This window comes from Puma concolor, chromosome E4, assembly GCF_028749965.1.
Source record: "Puma concolor isolate L17-30 chromosome E4, mPumCon1.1.hap2, whole genome shotgun sequence".
Classification (NCBI taxonomy): Eukaryota; Metazoa; Chordata; class Mammalia; order Carnivora; family Felidae; genus Puma; species Puma concolor.
Window position 1 is genome coordinate 52,652,831 of NC_141683.1, and position 19,436 is coordinate 52,672,266.

General features: G+C 45.5%; 1 protein-coding gene and 1 long non-coding RNA gene across 2 annotated transcripts in view; one reads left to right on the forward strand and one right to left on the reverse strand.

The window, feature by feature from the left end:
• TNR (tenascin R) overlaps positions 1-19,436 on the forward strand; it is a 409,362-nt gene that overhangs the window by 136,860 nt on the left and 253,066 nt on the right. The gene's annotated exons all lie outside the window — the stretch shown is intronic.
• Positions 11,686-12,646, reverse strand: LOC147572674 (uncharacterized). The gene is made up of 2 exons (XR_015246079.1): positions 12,537-12,646; positions 11,686-11,884 (listed from the first exon to the last, which is right to left on the reverse strand). It is a non-coding gene; the product is annotated as an uncharacterized LOC147572674 (long non-coding RNA).

Below are 19,436 nucleotides of genomic sequence, written 5' to 3' on the forward strand. Positions count from 1 at the left end.
TCCGACGATGACAGGAACACTACTTTCTGCCTCTGATCCTTTGATGATAATTAGGCAGCAGCTAGTTTGAGGATTTATTTTTTTGGGCAAGAGCCCGGAGAGCAAACAGTTATGTTACCAGTTAAAAGCAGATCCATAAACTTCCAAAACCACTCGGAAGAAAGTCTGGTTGACACCCTGGTAACCTCACCATGTCTCCCCAGAGGTCCTTGGCCCTCCCTGCTCTGTGCAGAAGGGTGCCGGGGTAGGCCAGCAGGGACCCCAAGGGTCTCCTCCAAGGCAGCTTCATTAAGCCCCAGGCGCTTCGCACCACCCCTCCCCCCCCAAATGTTGTTGCCTGTTTTGGATGTTTATTTGCTCTTTCTTCTTTCTTCCCCACTGCCCCTCCCAGCTCTAAAATTCTGTCATTATTCCATTATAGAGAAACAGAGTAAGAAGGAGCCCTAAAGCTGAAAGGGACTGTAGAGATAACGTAGTAACATCATCCTCATTTTACAGATCGCAAGCGAGCGGATGGCAGGAACAATTCCCTTGTGTATTGCTTTATGTGGCACACAACACGTTCTTGGGGGCTCTTAGCTGAATCTGCTTGTTGACTGTATGTAGTGTTTCATAATTTTCACACGCCTGATAGCATTTTATCCCTACGAACACTCGCAGAGTATTATTCTCCCCATTCACAGACCAAGAAGCTCAGGTTTGAGCAGCTGGATGTTTGCTGAGGTTTCACAGCTTTTAATATTACAGACCCAGCCTGGAAACTAAGCCTCTCGACTTGGCACTCTTACTTTTCCCTTCCGCCACGTGGCATCTCCCCATAGTGCCTACAGCCATCCATGTTGGTCACACACTCCCCAGACACATAACCCCGTAACTGACTGAATGTAAACAGGGGTCAGCCCTGGTCAACCCCAGGACGAAAATGCAAGGGCCTCAGCGTCTTCAGCGACTCCAGATTGGTGGTATGACCTTGCCAAAACTCGGCTCTCTACAGAGCGATTGGAGGGGGGAGGGGAGGGGTGGTTTTTCACCACACTCCTCTGAGAAGGGTAGCTACTGGACTATCAAAGTCGGCTAAACACAAACTGAAGATAAAGAAGATGAAGGCATTTCTGCATTTTCATGTTTCATATCTGTAGACACATTTCTCCACACATACAAATACGGGTAAATACGCAGAGGCTGTGTGTCATTTCCAATATAGGCAAAGTGATTTGATCTGATCAGCAAAATTAATCTAAACAAGCCCTGCATAAGGTAGCAGAAAGAGGACAAAATGTCAGATAAAGAAAATGCGAGAAATTGTTTCAATCAAGATCCCAGCACAGATTCAGAAGTTCTTTTATTGCATAAGTGAGTGAAATGCTTTACCCTGCCCCATTATCCACAAGCACCCCCCCCCCCCAGCCTTTTTGGGTCCAGGTCAGAATTTTCTGTGACCTTCTCAAAGGTCATAAGGCTGCTGGTATCCTACTGGGTGCCTTTGTAAAAATTAAGAAAAGACACTCCTTTCTCTAGGCTGACTCAGCCCCAGCTGAGGGGCATGCTTTACAGAGTGGAGCATGAACTGAATTTCAACTCCTACTCACATGTGAGGTGGCCACTCTCGTGCAGGATGCAACCAACTTAACCGTACACAGCCGTCCTGTCTTTATGTGCCAGTCCTGTGTGTACTACAGCTGTGGAGCCATCCAGTCCAACAAGGTCAGCATCTGGGAGTGCAGCTCACATATGGGCATAAATAGAAGCCTTACCTTCTGCTGGGCCAAATCGCCTTTAACTCAAGTAGATACCGGTAGCCAAGAATGACATACAAGACCATGTTTACAGAACTATCCCACACACAGGGGGAGATCATTTTTTCCAACCTTCTTATTTTAATTTTTTTTTAACGTTTATTTATTTTTGAGACAGAGAGAGAGCATGAACGGGGGAGGGGCAGAGAGAGAGGGAGACACAGAATCGGAAGCAGGCTCCAGGCTCTGAGCCATCAGCCCAGAGCCCGACGCGGGGCTCGAACTCACGGACCGCGAGATCGTGACCTGAGCTGAAGTCCGACGCTTAACTGACTGAGCCACCCAGGCGCCCCCAGCCTTCTTATTTTAGAAGACGTCTTCATTAGGCAAGTCCAGATTGATACTAATAATACTAACGATTCTTTTCATAATGGCTAATGTATTTTTAATGTTGACTATATGCCAAGCATTATTCTCAATACCACATGTATTAACTCATATAATTGTCACAACATCTCTAGAAGGTAGTTAGTATTATTATCCCCATTGTACAGACACAGTTCTCTGAAACACAGAAAACATCAGGCACCTGCTCAAGGTCACAGCATAGAAGTGGTAAAGCTGGGATTACAACCCGAGTCCAGCTCCGGAATCTGTGCTGTTGAGTACTATGATCACTATGTAAAGTGCTCAAACGTAAAGGATGCCAGGATAGGTATGCAGTCAAATGGAAGTCCTAAGGAGGGACTCTGTACCATCTGGCCCAGCCCTCCGCCCTCCTGTCAAACAACCCCAGCGCCCGAGCCTGGGTCAACCTATCCAAGCTAAGGGGTTGCCTCCTTTCTGAATGGTACCATCCTCTTGCCACGAAACCAAACTGCCCTTGCTATCTGGGAAGTGCGTCTTCTGGCCTCAAGTAGTACAGAAAACAGTTGTGAGACCTGTTGTCAGGGATCCTGCCCACCAGGACTTAGAAAGAAGCCTGGGCTGTTCCCAGACCCTATCTCCCCCCTGGGTCGCACCCTGCCCCCTGGAGCAGGAGGAGGAGGGGGCCGGACCCATTACCGCTGACACACGACAGGTGCACCGGGGCTGTGACCTCATTAATCCCGTGCGCTCCGTTCAGCCACACGCAGGAACTACAGACCCCCAAGTCCTCACATCTTCGCATAAAGCTCTAATGGCCTGCTTCTGTTGTCATGACAACTCCAACAGCTCCTCAAAGTCCTCTAAGTACCTGAGGTGAAAGCAAAGGGGGCATGTTTGCCTCGGTGGGGCCACCGTGCCGTTGCCCCTGTGGCATTGTTGTGACGTCTCCACCAGGCAAGGAGCTCCAGAAAGGGAGGAGCCTCTGAACCAGCCCCCACCGAGGCTGGCACCGGCCCCCCCTCCCTCCTGCTACGAAACCCCCAGACCAGCCTCACATCTCTCCTGGGGCTGCAGCCCGCCCTTAGGAATTGCCTCTGGGTAAATGGAAGGCCAGTGAGGGGTGAAGTTGGAGGCCACTATCCATTTACTGGATGTGTGACCTCGAGGGAAGCCCTTTGGCTCCTGTAGCTTGGAGGCAAGGAGTAGCTCAGAATGCATCAGGTTTCAGGGCATTCAGGTTTCATCTCCTCTGCCAAGGCTTCCCGTGCTGGGTGTCGGCCCACCTGCAGCTTACAGTTCCTTAGAACGTTGTAGAAAATGCGAAGATTTAAGGGTCTTGAGATTTGTCACAGAGTGACAAAGTGATTCACATGCCACCGAGTGTTTGGTTGCCTGGATTAATGGGTCTTAGTCAGAACTTGGCTGTTTTGAGCATCTTCCCTTAGGGTGAATATACATGCACAACGTTTTAGTAAAATCTCTGGACTAATGTCCTATGGGACCCATATTCTGTCCTTGCATGACAGGCTTAGAAACTAAATGCAGAGTCCCTACCTAAAAAAAAAAATGTATCTGTATTTATGTTGGCCTGTAGTTTTAGACTCTCACAGTCTTTTAAAACTTCAGTTCTAACATCCCGATGCCCTGTTTCATATCTGCCTACCATCTATATGGTATCTGTATGTTTAATAGGCACATATTCTATGCTCATGCCCAAGGCCTTGAAGGCATAAAAAGCATGCTGATTAAAAACCATAACTGGATTTCATTAACATGAATTCATGCAGTGCTTAATATCGCCTTTATTTGTGTCCCATGAAAAATAGCAACATTAATTCCAGTGAGTTGATTTGTTTTTATTTTTTCAATGATGTAACTAATGAAGTGATCTTGACCAAGTCACGTAACCTTGTCTGGCTTTTAGTTTTGACGAATGTGCGGTAAATAATAGTTTAATTGAACTGAGGTAAGGAATTGAGCTAAATGAGGTCTACAGTGAAATCACCGGTAAGAAGACACCTTGCATTTGCATGGTGTTACTTCCTGAGAGATGTTCATACATTTGGCCTCTGGAAACTATTACTTTTGTTCCTAACTACACGTCTCGTCCACCCAAAGCACGGATGTTGTAAACAGCTTTCTATACACTGTGCCCTTGTGTGATCTGTAAGAATTATTAGATGATGATAAACATGAGGCCCAGAAGAGATGACCCAAGATTATGTTTTCTTGAGAACCCCTTGAAAAGTTGGATGTAAAGACCGTAGCCAGCTCAACGGTCTGCTCAATTTTTTCCGACTCTTCCGTCTATTCTCTAGGGAAGACAGAATAGAAATGAGAATCCTGAGCCTTGAGTAGTAATGTTACTACAGAAGTCAGTAGTTCCCATTTATTAACATTCATCATCTTCCCCATGCTCCCCTCCCCTCCTCCACTGCCATTTACTTTCCTTTGGGGTCAGGCCAGTTGCTCTGGAGGCCAGTGTATCTGAGCTAATTTACATGATTGGTCCAGTTAATTACCCCTTTCCCCATAAATACACTCCCAATACACCCCTCAGCAAGATTTTTACCTCGGTATCTCAATCTGCCCCCACCGAAAACATCAGCAGGTATAGATACCCACTGCCACATTTGAAAATGAGCTCCAGTGTCTCAAAAGGAAAGAAAGCCTCTGAAAATTCAGCCCTTGGGTATAATTGAAACGTTAGCACGGCCAAGTGCAGCTGGATGTCTTGGGACTGAAGTGGCATTCACGCATTCAGTGATATTCACTGAATGCCTCCTCTGTCCGCAGTGCCCCCAGACAGCTTCCAGATGGGAGGACCCAGACATGGTTTCCCTTTGCATGAGCCTCTGGGAGGCCTGCAAGGACACGTGGGGGAACAAAGTCACTGCTGACATCCCCTAGGAAACACTGTTCTTCACATGAAGCTCCATCCAGCATTCTGTAGACCAGAGCTCCATTTCCAGCCTGGTGGGGACCTGGCCTGGGATTATGGGCAGCTCGTCTCATCCCTGCCCCGCCCAAGGGAACCTTGTACCTCAGGGATAATCTCTCTTGTCATTACCTGCCTCACAGGGAGGTTGAGAGGATTTAATGAGATAATGTTTGTAAAGCTTTTTGAGTCCCTCAGAAGAATGAATGGAGCAATGCAAATGCAAAGCATCATTATTATAGTGATTACAGAAGCGCACTACTCACAGGCAAGGGGGAGAAACCCTGATTCCATTATAATCTCCTATTTCTGAGAGCTGATAACATTCTGAAATGTGCTTCCCTTTTCCAGCTGAAATTCTCCACCTTTATAATCCGCTCAGAGGCAAAATGTTTGGGGAAAATTTTAGAAATTTCTCTTTAGTCTCCTTTGAGAAGGAAGAACATTAAATAAGCACACTTTGCCTGCTTACAAAGGAGCTGTTTTGACCAAAATCATTCAAAAAGCCTCAGCTTTATGACTTCAAATTTAGCTGGTCTTTAGTCCCCACTGAGATAAATGGAGCAGTGTTAAATTTGAAAGGGGAAAATTGGTTTGGCAAGGTTCTAATGTTTGATGCTGCCATTCAAGGGTTGCTGAACAGAGGCCGCTTTTTCCATATAACGAAATTGTTTCTTTCTAGAGAAATTATTCCAACAGGTTTTCCCACACTGGAAAATGAGGTTTGTTATTTTGGCAATAATTCATCCTTCTAATTTAGAAAGATCATTTATTTTCAGAAGACTTTTAGGGTCCTTTTTCTTATGAAGAATCAGTCCCTGAGTAGCAGAAAAGACACTATAGAACTCACTGTAGGTACACACTGTAGGTATCTCAAGCTGAAGTGATTCTGGGGGCCTGGCAGGCAATATGATGGAGGGAAGTCGGTCAGGCATCATGACAACCAAGTGTGGCCTCTGAAGGGAGGACAATCTTCTTCCTTGTACTCTTTTATGTTCTGGAATGGGGCCCTGCAACCTAAGCTGACACAAGACAGATTACAAGGGAAAAACTAACAAAAGTTTATTTTTATTTTTTATTTATTATTTATTTATTTATTTATTTATTTTAAAAGTAGGCTCCACGCCCAATGTGGGGCTTGAACTCACAACCCTGAGATTGTCTACCGACTGAGACAGCTAGGCACCCCTACAAAAGTTTATTAGCACACGCATGGCACATGCACATAGAAGGAGTAGGTGATGAATAACTCACAGGGGTAGTTGGAAGTTGGGGCTTCTAGAGCATCTTAAAGAAGAATGATAATTTTGTAAAGAAGTGATAAGACCAAAGAAAAGGGACTTAGGCTTTTGGCGGTTGCACACTGTGGAGAGGTAAATATGTGGGGGAAGCTAATGGAAGATAAGGATTAGTCAAGTGAGTTTGTATAAACTCTTTCCTGGTGCTGGCTAGTCTTTGCTACAAAGGCTGTTTTGCCTTTGTTGCTGTGGGAAATGTGCAAGGGGCCACCTTCACCTTCAGGGAATTTATGCTCCCTTTCAGGCAGGGAGGGGGGCAGCAGAGAGCTCAGCCCATGTTTGCTTTCTCTTAGCTGCATTCAATTTAAAATAATCCTCGTGTCAGAGTGGGCATATTTCAACGTGGCATATTCTGAATCTCTTCAGCTCCATGTTGGGGAGAGGTAGCACATAGAGGGCATTATGGGGGACTGGGGAAGCTGTCTGAAGGACCCGCCATTCTTCAGCTCCAGCTACCTCTTGCAGCACAGAAACATAGTTTTCCACCAGTTTTACAAGAGAAACCAAAAATCAACAATTCCATAAACCATCTACCAATTTTAAATGTTATTCACAAATTTTTTTTTCTTTTTAACACTGTGTAGCCAAAGCAAACATCTGGCTCATGGGGAATTGTTTTCAACCTTCGATTTAAACTCATGTGGATTTTCCAACCACAGTGCTGGGAAAAAATGGGTTTTCTGTATGAGACCCATAGATTCTTATGATAACAGAAGAATCGTAGAATCCTGACAATTTCCCCATCTCCATCTTGGTATTTCCTTTCCTTTTCCATGGGTTGCTTAATTTCTCTCTCTGTACCTCAGTCTCCTCATTTACAAAATCAGTAATAAGAGCACCTGCCTCATGGGAAGTTGTGAGTAATAAGTGAGAAAATATATAGAAAAAGCTAAGACCCTGCCATATCAGGAGCACTCAGTAAACCCTATGTTTTATTATTGCTTCTTATATATGTATGTATGTATGTATGCATGCATGCATGTATGTATGTATGTATTTTTGGGAGAGAGAAAGACCACAAGTGGGGGAGGGGTTGAGAGAGAGAGAGGTAGACATAGAATCTTAAGCAGGCTCCAGGCTCTGAACCATCAGTACAGACCCCCATGCAGGGCTTGAATCTACAAACCATGAGATCATGACCTGAGCCAAAGTCAGATGCTTAACCGACTGAGCTACCCAGGCACCCCTATTGTTTCATTTTTAACCAGTGGGACCAGGGCCTGAGAATCAAGTTCATTGTCTCTCTTGGCTGTAACAACACTGTCTCCACTGCTTAATTCACCTCAGTCCAATCCAACCTAATAATTTTGTGGGTTCATTACAAACTTAAGACCAAGAGGATGGAACAGACTTTTGAGAGCCAGCACTCCTGGCCACTGGAAGAGGGGATGCAGGTGCAAAGTCAGCTGAGTCAGGTGTAGTCAGCTGATGCAGGTGCAGTCAGCTGAGTCAGGTGTAGTCAAAGCCAACCGGAAAACATCTATTTTCCAAAATGTGATCTTTGATGCTAAACTCTTGCTGTGGGGGAGGCATGGGGTAGGGGAGAGATCTCCAAGAGGGGGCTTCATCTAGGTTCCAGTTTAGACACATTCTTGGGCTCCTTTGCTGTTCGCTTTTGAGGCTCATTTATAAAGTGAAAGGACTGGTCTGGACAACTTCTAAGCCTCATTCAGCCTTCATGTGTTTTAAGCAGTGAACAAAACAAAATCCCTGCCCTCATGTAGCTGACAGTTTTGCTTTAATTTTCTGAGTCTGGCTTCTCTTTGCATCTTCTTCCATGGGACACACTTCCTACCAGGGCAGAGGCAATTCAAATACCTATTGTCGATAATAATTTTGATCCTCAAAGAGTTTGTATCTTACTTGAAAGAATACTGTTATATACCTGAAACATATAGCATTACAAGAACAGGAGTTTACAAAGAAATGCTTTAGGAGGTAGAAAAAGGAAGCATAACGTAGAGCAATGGTAGTAGGGGAAAGGTTGAATAATGGGTAGATTCTGAAGGTCCGGACAAATGAGAGGTGGAGAGGGCATTCAGGGGGATGAGAGCAAGAGCAAAAACCAGGAGGTGGGAGAGCATATTAAATGTCTGGGAGGACTCTGGTTTTTCTCTATACTGACTGATCTATAAATAGAAAGGAGTGAGGGGAAATAAAGTTCAAAGAGACATAATTTCTATAGGGCCCCAGGTTAACGTTTCCAATCCCCCCACCAGGAAAACTGGAAAATTACATGATACAATTTGCACACTCAGCATTTCCCTGTTCCTTTAGAAAGTGTGCAGGGGGGCTCAACGAACTTGGGGAAGATAAAAAAGATTTTTTTATGTCAAGAAACAAGAATCTGCCTGGGAGCCTGGTTGACTCAGTTGGAAGAGCATGCAATGCTTGATTGTGGGGTTGTGAGTTTGGGCTCCACGTTGGGTGTAGAGATTACTTAAAAATAAAATCTTAAAAAAAAAAGAGAAAGAAAAACAGGAATCTCCTACGAGATGCTATAGCAACAGGGAGGCATAAGAGAAAACAGAAGCCCCTCTTCTGTTGGGTGCTCCCAAGATCATCACGTAGCTTTAGGGGTGAACAGTTGCCACGGAAATTAAGTCTAATAAAAGAAATTCAGCACCAATGCCAGTCCCAAGTTCTGGAGTCATGAAAGTGAAATATTTTGCCTGCACTTCATCTGTTTGGGAGGGCACTCGGTGCTGCAGAGGGGAACTCAGGGAACATTTCTCTATCACAGAGAAAACAGATGATCCTGGGCCCTACTTGCCATGCAGAAGACGCCCACACATCTCCTCTGCACAGACAAAGGAACAGAGGACAAAGGCCAATGGGGACCCCAGGCTTGCCATGGACAAGATCTGTGAGAGACAGTCTCCTTTAAAATGCAATTTTATATTGGGACACCTGGGTGGCTCAGCTGGTTAAGGGTCCAACTTTGGCCCAGGTCATGATCTCATGGCTCGTGGGTTTGAGCCCTGCCTCGGGCTCTGTGCTGACAGCTCAGAGCCAGGAGCCTGCTTCTCGGATTCTGCGTCTCCCTCTCTCTCTGCCCCTCCCCTGCTCACAGCGTGTCTCTCAAAAATAAATAAGTTAAAAAAAAAAGGTTTTTAAATGCAGTTTTATTGATTTCTGTTCAGCCAGTAAAGGGAGCTCATTGATAAGGGGATTGACAGCCAATCAAGCTATGCCAGTGTAACTCCTAAAACTTGGGCTGACGGAGGTGCTGAGTTTCCCGCATTAGACTCTATTTTTGCAGGAGCTATTTGCCCATAACACCACTTGGTAGACGTCAGGAGGGCCTGACACAGAGGGGTCTCTATCTTTCCACTGCACTTCAAGGGTCAAACTGTTGGCATGGGTTGGGTTAGGTTTGTGTGTCTGCACACTCTGTGACTTGTCTATGTCTCCATTTACTGCCTCAGTATGGGGCTTGGTTTACAAGGATAGCGTGAACAGTGTGAAGGGCTAGTTGGAGGGTGGGGAGCTGACTTGAGCTCGGCCATGACTGCCAGCAGCATCCTCCACCCACTGTCACAAGTATAGACATTAAGTAACAGCAAAATGCTTTCTCTGCCAATACTTTAAGCTGTGAGATGAGTCCCCACACCTGCTGCTTTGCAATCACATTGCTACCTTTAATTCCTTCCATAGAGAAATCCTGCCCCTCTCTATACCCTTTAGAAGAGATTCAACAGGTAGTGTCAAGGGAGAAGCCCAGTCAGAAAGATACAGTGAATATGTGCTTCCTTTCTGTTGTGACCAAGGACAGCATGGAACTGTCTTCCTGCACCTACGTGAGTAGATACCCCCTAAACATCAGCCAGAAGCTACCAGAAGAGTAAATACTCCCCCTGAAGAACTGGTTGTTTGGCCATCTCGAGGAACAGGCTGGAGGGGAGGAAAAGATGGGGCTTTAAAAATCACACCCTGCCTGAAACTAACAACTTCTCCTTCCCCAATCTGGAACACTAAGCCCAAGAAAAAAGGTGGCTGGGCCCTTGTCAGGCTCCAGCCCTGAGCTGGGACCTTGAAGGAGTCACTTAACCTTGGTGAACTTCAGTCGCCTCATCTCTAATACCCGTGAGGCTCTACACTGAATGATGGTTAATAGCAAAGGGAAACAGTGATGTAAAGGGCAACAGGGATCGACCCTCAGGAAAGTGCTGCCCAAATGAGTGATGGGGAGAGAGTGAGCACAAAGACCCCCTCGTGCGGCCCCAGCTGGGAAAGTGAGAGAGCCACCAGGTCCTCCAGCCAGGCGCCCCTCAGGTTCCCACTGGGATGCAATTACCTACAAGGAGTGTCATCCAATGGGTGCCATTAATAATCAGGCCAACAACATACACACATGCACTGGCCCAGACAGCCCAAGGTATGGGAACTCCTAGCTATCTGTCATTACAAACTGGGGAAGGAAGATACTGGGTGCCTTGAGTCAAGGAGGTGCGCTGAGCCCTGGAGGACAGTCCCACTGTAGCAGGTATTTGGAACACAGGTGGGCGGAAAGCATCTCTGCAGAATGAGGCCACATCTGGGGTGTATGGATGCCCCGACCACTTCCCGAGCAAGGCACCTTCAAAGGGACCAGAGACTCCACCTTGCTCCAGCCTGGTTCCGGAGCTCATCATCCCCACAGAAGCTAGGAAAGCCCCCAGGCAGGCACACTCTCTTTCACTTTCTTGCTCATCTTCTCTTTCTCAGGAGACATAGGCCGTGTGCTTCTGAGGACTTTTCTCTTCCAACCAAATCTCAGGAATCATGATGGACAATGTCCCAGGCACACAGGGGGAAGTATTAGTACAAAGTCTGCCTTTACCTTGCAGACAACTGGGGCCAGGAATGGGGAGACTGGAGCCTAGGGATTTGTGGCAGAAAGACTAGGGAATGTGAGATCACTGTATACGGTATTATCACACACTGTACCCGCAATACATGCTCAGGGGCCATCATACAGGCTTCAGAGGAGGGAGTTCTTTATGAGCACGGAGGGAGCAGTTGGTATGTTCCCAGACACTTCCTCATGCCTTGCCCACGGTGGGACCTGGGGTGCTGGAGAAGGCAGGCAGGGAGGGCAGCCCAGGCAGAGTGAAGGCCAGGAGCCGGCCCCAGCTCCAGGGGCTTGCATAGTCCATGGGAACAAAAGGAAGGTGCACTGTCCTCTTCCTCTACTCAGTATATTCCTTATTTACTCAAACACATTTCCCTTTTGTATACTTTAGTGAGTTGAGAAAAATAGAATTAACAAAAGTATTTCTCTGCATAGTTCCCTTTTTGCCATACTACCTTATTTTCTGTTTCTGTTTTATGTTAAAAAAAAAGAAAAGAAAGACTTCTCATGTAGTCTTAGAAGATGGCATTTACTCTTGGCCTTGGAGAACATGAAGAGATTTTATGCCCTTGAGCATGGCAGAAGGTGGGGTAGAATGCGTGTTCCCCTGGTCTTTCCTGGGCTGGGCCAATTTGGGGTCAGGATCCTGGTTACACATTCCACTTTGCTTCTAAGGGGTTTATGTGGTTCCGGACTTCAGTTTTTAATTCTGAAAAAGAGAAGGGTTTAGATTAGATGAGCTTCAATGTTATTCCCAGCATTAAGGTCAATGACTCCATTGTATCATTCATTCATTCATTCATTCATGCATTCAATCATCATTCGATAAATGTCTTCTGAGTATTTACTGCCTGCCAAGCCTTGGAAGTGCAAATATGAGCAAGTCACCCTCTGGCAAAGTTAGCAGATCACAGACACAGCTACAGCTGCCGAAAGGAAAGCTACTCTGGGAAGCAAAGCAAAGAAGCAGCAGCCACGGTCGGTCAAGGGATCAGCAGCCAGGGGTCAGTGCACAGCCCTAGAATGACCAGAGCATGACAGTGAGGACTCTATGGGTGTGAGGCCTGAACCAGGATGTCAGGCCAGAAGGCAGCATGGCCCCAGCAGGTTTCAAGGACAGGGTCCCAGCTGCACGTATGGGACAGCTGCTGTGAACATAAACCACTAAGAAGGTAGCCACGGCAGCCTCAGACATGAGCGTCCAGTTACCATTTCTGAGGCAGAGCATGGGGGAGGCACAGGGCTTCAGGCAGTTGGAAGAAGCCCAGTGATTGAAGCTGATGCACAGAATGACAGTTCTGTAGGGAGGGACAGCTAGGTACCACCAGAGACTATTGAATTAAAACAGCTTCCAAACCTACTTCAGATGGACCTGGTCTCAGCACCTGAGAGCAGGGCTCAGTCTACACGGAGGATAGATGCTTCCACCTGGGATAGAGAAGAGCTGCAGAAACTAGGACCAGGTAGAGCCTAAGAAAAGAAGCATGATAGTGAAGGTGATAATAATATGGCAATAATAATAACCAGCACCTGAGCTAACAATGATTAAGTACTTAGAATGGGCTGAGTACTTACTAATGATTTTATACTAATTATTTCTTAGAGATTTCACAATAACTCTATAGGAAAGATATGATGACCACCACTTTGCAAGTGAGGAAACAGAGCCTTCCACAGGTGCAACAACTTAACTTGCCTTGAACTAGTCAGGATCACCTATGTAATGCCGCATAACAAAAATGTCCCAAATCGCAGTAGCTTAACAAAACAGAAGTTCATTTCTCATTCATGTTGAAGAGAGGTCAGCAGGAGTCTCTGCTTACCCTTGTCACTTAGACTCCCAGGCTAAATTAAAATTGACACATGTGTCCTCAATTGCTATGGTTGGGGAGCGAGGGAAGAGAGTGTGGTAATTTTCCACTAGCTTTTACACCCCCTCTTCTACATCACTTCCCCTCATACCCATGGCCAAAGCACCATGGTCACACCTGGCTCCAAAGGGGCTGAGAAGTCCAGTTCTACTGTGTGCCCAGTTAAAGAATGGAGGTATTTATCAACAGCCCTATTACTGTGCATACACTAGATGGGGAAACCAAGTTTAAACCCATGTTGGCTGACTCCAAAGCCCGCATTCTATCCCCCCACTATTCTAGAGGAGAAAGTCTCCTGACCCCTTCATGTCCTACCCCTCACTGTCCTTACCAAGCCTCTTCCCCTCCCTTCCCAGGCCTCAGGCAAGGAGACAGGCACGGGGTGATTGATGGCTCCCAGCAATAGTCTGGAGAGATTATCTAACAGCATGTGCTAAAGGAGCCATGGCTGGGAGGCTGCTCATAATAGCAATTGAAGCACTAGTTTCTGCAGGGCTTGGAGTGCCAGGGTCTCGAGGGCTTATTAATCCCATAGCAGTCTTGGGAGGGGTTCATTGTTGCTGTTATTTATACCTTTTGCTGTGCTCATCCAGCAAAGACAGTCAGCTGGGATTATGTTCCAGGGAAACAGAGCCCTGGCTCCGTTCCAAGTGAGGGCTGCAGAGGGGTCTTCCTTCTAGGTCAGCTTGTAGACTGCATTCACAAAGAAGAGTGAATGGAAGCTCTTACATCATAGAGATGCAGACATGCACATCCCATCAGAGAGGAGGATATGAAGTCTTGGGATTTTGTGAACTCCTTTAGCACTAAAATTAAGGGCTACCTCCTCTTGATGTCCCCTCACAGTCCACAGGGACTGAGTGTGCCTTCCTTGAAACCACTGTCCTCTTGATGTCTGTCCCTGCACCCTTTGTTAGTTACCTGGTTTTATTTTCTTTTTCCCTATGACATGCCCTGTCTGCTGCAATTAAAGTGAGTTTTTCTCAGCGCAGATTATGACTCATGCTTTGTGAAGACACACAGAGCACTGAGCACATGCAAGGTGTTCAGTCCGTGTTTGCAGCCCTGTCTTCTGCTCGCCTCTCGGAGCCTACCTTCGGCCATTCTCCCTGTGCTTTCACATCGCACTCCTGCCAGCTGTAAGGAAGGGCTCATCTTGCCTTTACATCCGTCCTTCTGTGAGCACACGTTTCCTTCAGCCTGGAGTGCCCTTCTCCTCCCCGTTGCCAACTCCCCACCCCAGCAAAGTGGATCCGTCCTTCCTTAGGCCAACACTGTCCCTTGCACATAGTTCCATTACAGAAATTTTTATGTTTCAATTAGCTGTTTACCTGTCTTTCCCAACTAGCCTGAGAACTACTTGAAAATAGGCACATATCTTCTTTATATTTTGTGCCCTCGTGCTCTTACCAATGTCTGGACGGGACTAGTGGGAGGTGAGTGAGGTGCTTGCCTAGGGAGCAGAACTTAAGGGTGGGTGGTGCCAAAACTCTCAGTAATGAAAATAGATAATATTTAATGCAATGTGTTTAAAAATCAAAATTAATGCAAAAGAATCTGAGATGAACAAAACATTTACATTTTAATCTTTTTTTAATGTTTATTTTGAGGGAGAGACAGAGTACGCGCAGGGGAGGGGCAGAGAACGAGGGAGACACAGAGTCCAAAGCAGACTCCAGGCTCTGAGCTGTTAGCACAGAGCCCAATGCAGGGCTTGAACTCACAAGCCGTGAGATTATGGCCTGAGCCAAAGTCGACACTTAACCGACTGAGCCACCGAGGTGCCCCACAAAAATGTAGATTTAAAACATCTACATTTTAAATAAAGATGGGATCAATAAGAGTATTGTGCTGAATCATACTGGAGCCTGAGGCAAAAGGAAAATTTGAAAATACTGATTTGTCTTTATTTGGGTGAATAAGCAAGTGAATAGTTGGAAAAACTTTGCAGATTGAACTGCCAGTTACCCAAAGTTTTAGTATTTATGGTGAGAATTACCCTTGTGTGCTTTCCAGATCCTTTTTCATTCTATTTTCTGCCTGTGGTGCAATCAGAACCCTTTCCCAAGTTGAGAGAAGAGGAAGACACGCAAAACAATGGCCCAACTCCAGTCAGCTGCATGTATCTTGCTCGGTTAGTCCAAGCACCTTGCTGTGGGTCGAAGACTTGAGACCCATCCATGGTTTGGGTGTAAAGACAAAGAGCTACCTCCATCCCCACCCCCAGATGGTCACTTTGCAAACAGAAGGCTTTGATCACTGGGGACAGACACTGAGTAAGAAACTGGATGTTAGAGTAAATCCACATCCACCACCAGCAACACAGAATGTGTACCCCTGGGGGGAAAGTTGACGTTTTGGGTTGAAATTAGTTTTTTGGGGTCTTTTACATATCATTGTTGTCATAGATAAATGCCCAAGAACTGACCCTACAGCCAGGTCTGAAGCCACTCTTGTCCTTAGTTGAAGGCGTTCGTGTGGGATATTTGGAAAGGCACCGGGCCCAGGATGAAGAGCTTTGTTTGGGCCCAGTTCTGCTCTCACTAGCTGTGTGACCCTGACCATGCTATTTAGCCATTCTGAGCTTCAGATTATTCGTGTGTAAAAAGAAGGGGTTAATCTGCAAGATTATGGTTTTTAAACCCTGTACTATGAGACCTTAGGGCTATAAGAAGCTCTCTTAGGGGCCACAGATAGAATTGTGAAGCTCCCCTGTTTTACCCAGAGCATCCTGATTTCCATCACTTATTAGATTCCCATGCAGGATTTGTTTTTAAAAACAGGGAGAGTTCCCACTGCTTATAAAAAAAAAATGACGTAAAACACTGGTCTAGATGATTTAATAATCCTACCAGCCATACTATGTGATACGATCTGTTAGCTGCAACCTTCAAGAGTGACACATGTGCTCTAGCTGTGTCCAAAGGATATGTCCCCAAAGCCTGTGGACTAGGAGGGCCCAAGGTAGAGACACACAGAGAATGATGACTTGAATTTCTTCATCCTTCTGTGGTATAAGTGTCTTTGTTTCAAGAACTCACTCAAAATTAATCACACTGCTATTGCCACAAGTTTTGAGAGAGGTTACTAAGACTAGTCCAATGACTTATTCAATGCTTGAATCCCTTCCTTCCCATCCCCATCAAGTGGTCGTGCAATGTCTTCTTGAATTCCTCCAGTGACTGTGAACTCACTGCCTTTGGTCATAGATGATTTGAACCCCTGATTCATAGTGATTGACATTTTTAGATCGTGGAGGACAAGCCTAATCTGTCTTTATAGAATAACCCTTCAAATATTTGAAGAGAGTGGCCACTGGCTCCTCCTCATCTTCAATTGGTTGAGCTAATCAACCTGGCCCTTGAGCTCTTGTCATTCTAGTGTGTGTTTCACTGTGCAGGTGGCCCTCCCTATTTCCTCTTTTACTGGACATGCACCAGAATGGAATGCCACATCCTGCACAGCAGCAGACCAGAATAGAGCAGAACAGTTTCATTTTTCTAGTTCAGTGCTTTTCAACCCTGCTGCACACTATAATCACCTGCGCAGCTTTTGAAAAAATATTGTTTTCAAGACTCCATCTTTTGACCCAGGGTACAGAAGTTTGCTCGATTCTTGCTCTGATTGGCCAATAATCTATTGGCGTGTACTACGCGGCTTGGTTGATCGACGAATTTGAAGGAAGAAGGGAAGAATACCATTGTTTGAGTATCTTTCATTCATAATTCTGAGCTAGACATTTGGGTACATTATTCCATTTACTCTTCATCTATGAGCCAGGTGGTTTTGCCCCAGTTTTACAAAGGAGAAATCTGAGGCTAAATGAAATTCAGCCATTCACTCAAGTTCACTCAACTAGACCAGTGGAGAATTGGGATTCCAACCCAAGTCCATTTGAGCCCAGAGCTCACTTTCTTGTTATCATGCTTCTCTCTCTCTTTTTAAATTTTTAATGTTTATTATTTACTTTTGAGAGATAGAGATGAAGCACGAGTGGAGGAGGGGCAGAGAGAGAGGGAGACACAGAATCTGAAGCAGGCTCCAGGCTCCAAGCTGTCAGCACAGAGCCCGACACAGGGCTCAACCACGAACCGTGAGATCATGACCTGAGCCAAAGTCGGACGCTCAACCAACTGAGGCGCCCCATTATCATGCTTTTCTTAATTCAATTAAGTTAGCAGTTCTTCATTAAGAATCAGTACCTACCAAATGCTAGACATGTTCTAGGCCAGCAACTTTTGTGAGCTGGAGTTTTTGTGGCAATCTGCCAAGCGGTGCCAGGACACAGAGCATTTCCTTTTTTCATTCAATGATTTGTTTATGGGTACGTTTTCTTGAAGGAAAAATCATGTCGGTGTAATGCAGGCTTTGTAGAGAAATAAGTCTTTGGTATTTGGTTGTAAAATAAATGTCAGAATAAAATGTTTGAGAAAATAAAGAGCTGTATATGAAATCACTTCCCACGGAGCTGTAGAATACTGATGGACTGTTGCTGGTGTTTCATTATTTAAGGCAAATTTGGTACATAAGGAAGGAACTGCTGTACCCTGGTGGTTATTGATCCCCAGAGCTCTCGTCTCATTGCCAGCAATGATTTCAGAGTGGCTTCTCCTTGTCTTAGCCACGAGGTTTAAAGACCATTCTAATCACAGAGCGACATGACCATCAACCAGTGGCTTTGTGACTCTTCACACCAAAGCCTCTGCAACATACTCTAATAAAGACGTTGACCACTGTTTCCATCTTAGATTGACTAAGCAGGGCCATTTGTGGGGGCTATTTATAGGCTGAAAATACCAGCCAGGGAAGAATAACAAGGTAAGAATAAGGAAAGCATTCCAGATCAGAGAAGGAGATAGAAAAAACAAAAGTGAGATAATACAAGGTGTGTATGGAGCACCAATACTCTAAATGGGATTCCTCTAGCCGTACATGTCCTCCTACCCAGCAGCCATCTCTTTCCCAGGCTTAAATCAACCCCTCTTACAGATGATAGCCTAGGATGCCCCTCTTCCTTAAGGGCTTCCTTGATGACCTAAGATTGGCTCAGTATCCCTCCCGTGATCTCCCAGTCCCTTATTGTCATTGTAGGACACACAATACTGTATTAACATTCACCCATCATTTAGGGGGTTTCCTCTCCCAGACCAAAGCTTCTTAACTATGGCCTCCAGGTGAGTTACAGGTGTGCCCCAGGTTTTGCACACCTCAGCACTTGGGACATCCCCACTGCTGGAGCTGAATAGCTTAGACTGTCTGGCCATATGTGGCAAAACTATTTCTTGTATGCCATGATACAGAAAATGTTAGGAAACACTGTTCTAGACTATTCATGAATGACAGGGAGGGAGGGAGTTTGAGAGGGAGGGAAGGAAGAAAGGAGGGAAGGAGGAAGAGAGAAATAGCCTGTCCAGGTGGGAATAGATTGTTTTAGCAACTGGAGATACTTGAGGACTACCGTTTACCAGATTTTTCTGCAGGCACTTTTTGTCTGGGTAGGTAAGAGGTTATAATACATGACATTGATAGTCTCCCCTGTCTTTTGAGCCAGGCTGACTGGGTGAGAAGGGCATGGTCTTTGGATTCACCAAACTTAAGTCTAAATCCCAGCTCTAAGATAGGATCTGTAGGACCTCACCTAAATTATTTCACTTCTCTCTGCCTCAGCTTTCTCATCCATAAAATGAGAATAATGGTAGTTTTGTTTTTAGGCTACTATGAGAATTAACAAAATGATGTTGTGCAATATTCTTGGCACATGGTGACATACAGTCACTCAACATTTTCCCTCACATTTTAAATTTTGTTTCAGAGCCATTTCAGAAGCCACTTTTGCAATAAATGACAGTAACATGGTTTAGTGCTTTGGTTTGAGGAGCTGAAATCCAGTCCTGGTTCTATATTTATTAGTTGTTTGAGCTCAGGCAAATTACTTAACCTTCCCCAGCTCCTGTGCATCTCTCTTTCTCAATCTGTAAAATGTGAATAACTGCTCCTGCTTTGCCATTTTTGTTCAGAGGATGAAATGGGTTGACGTGGGTAAAGTCCTCGGAACATGCCTGCACATCGTTAACACTCATGTTTATGTTTGCTTTTGTCCACACGACCCAGGGGGAGGCAGCTGAAGGTAGCCAGCAAGCTGAGGACACGCACAGGCACACTGCCATCCGGCTTTCTGCTTTGTGGTTGTGGAGATTTCAAAGCATCTGCAACTGGGGTCCTGTGCTGACGGCTGGGTGGGAAAGGCAGGAAAGTTCATTTGCAGCTAATATATATTCAGCTGTACTAATTAGCCCAAGCCCCAAAGCCTAGAACAAATTAAGCCAGTCTTAAAAAAAAAAAAAAAAAATGAGGCCGTAGGCTAGAAAGTATGTTGAGAACTTCTTTTTG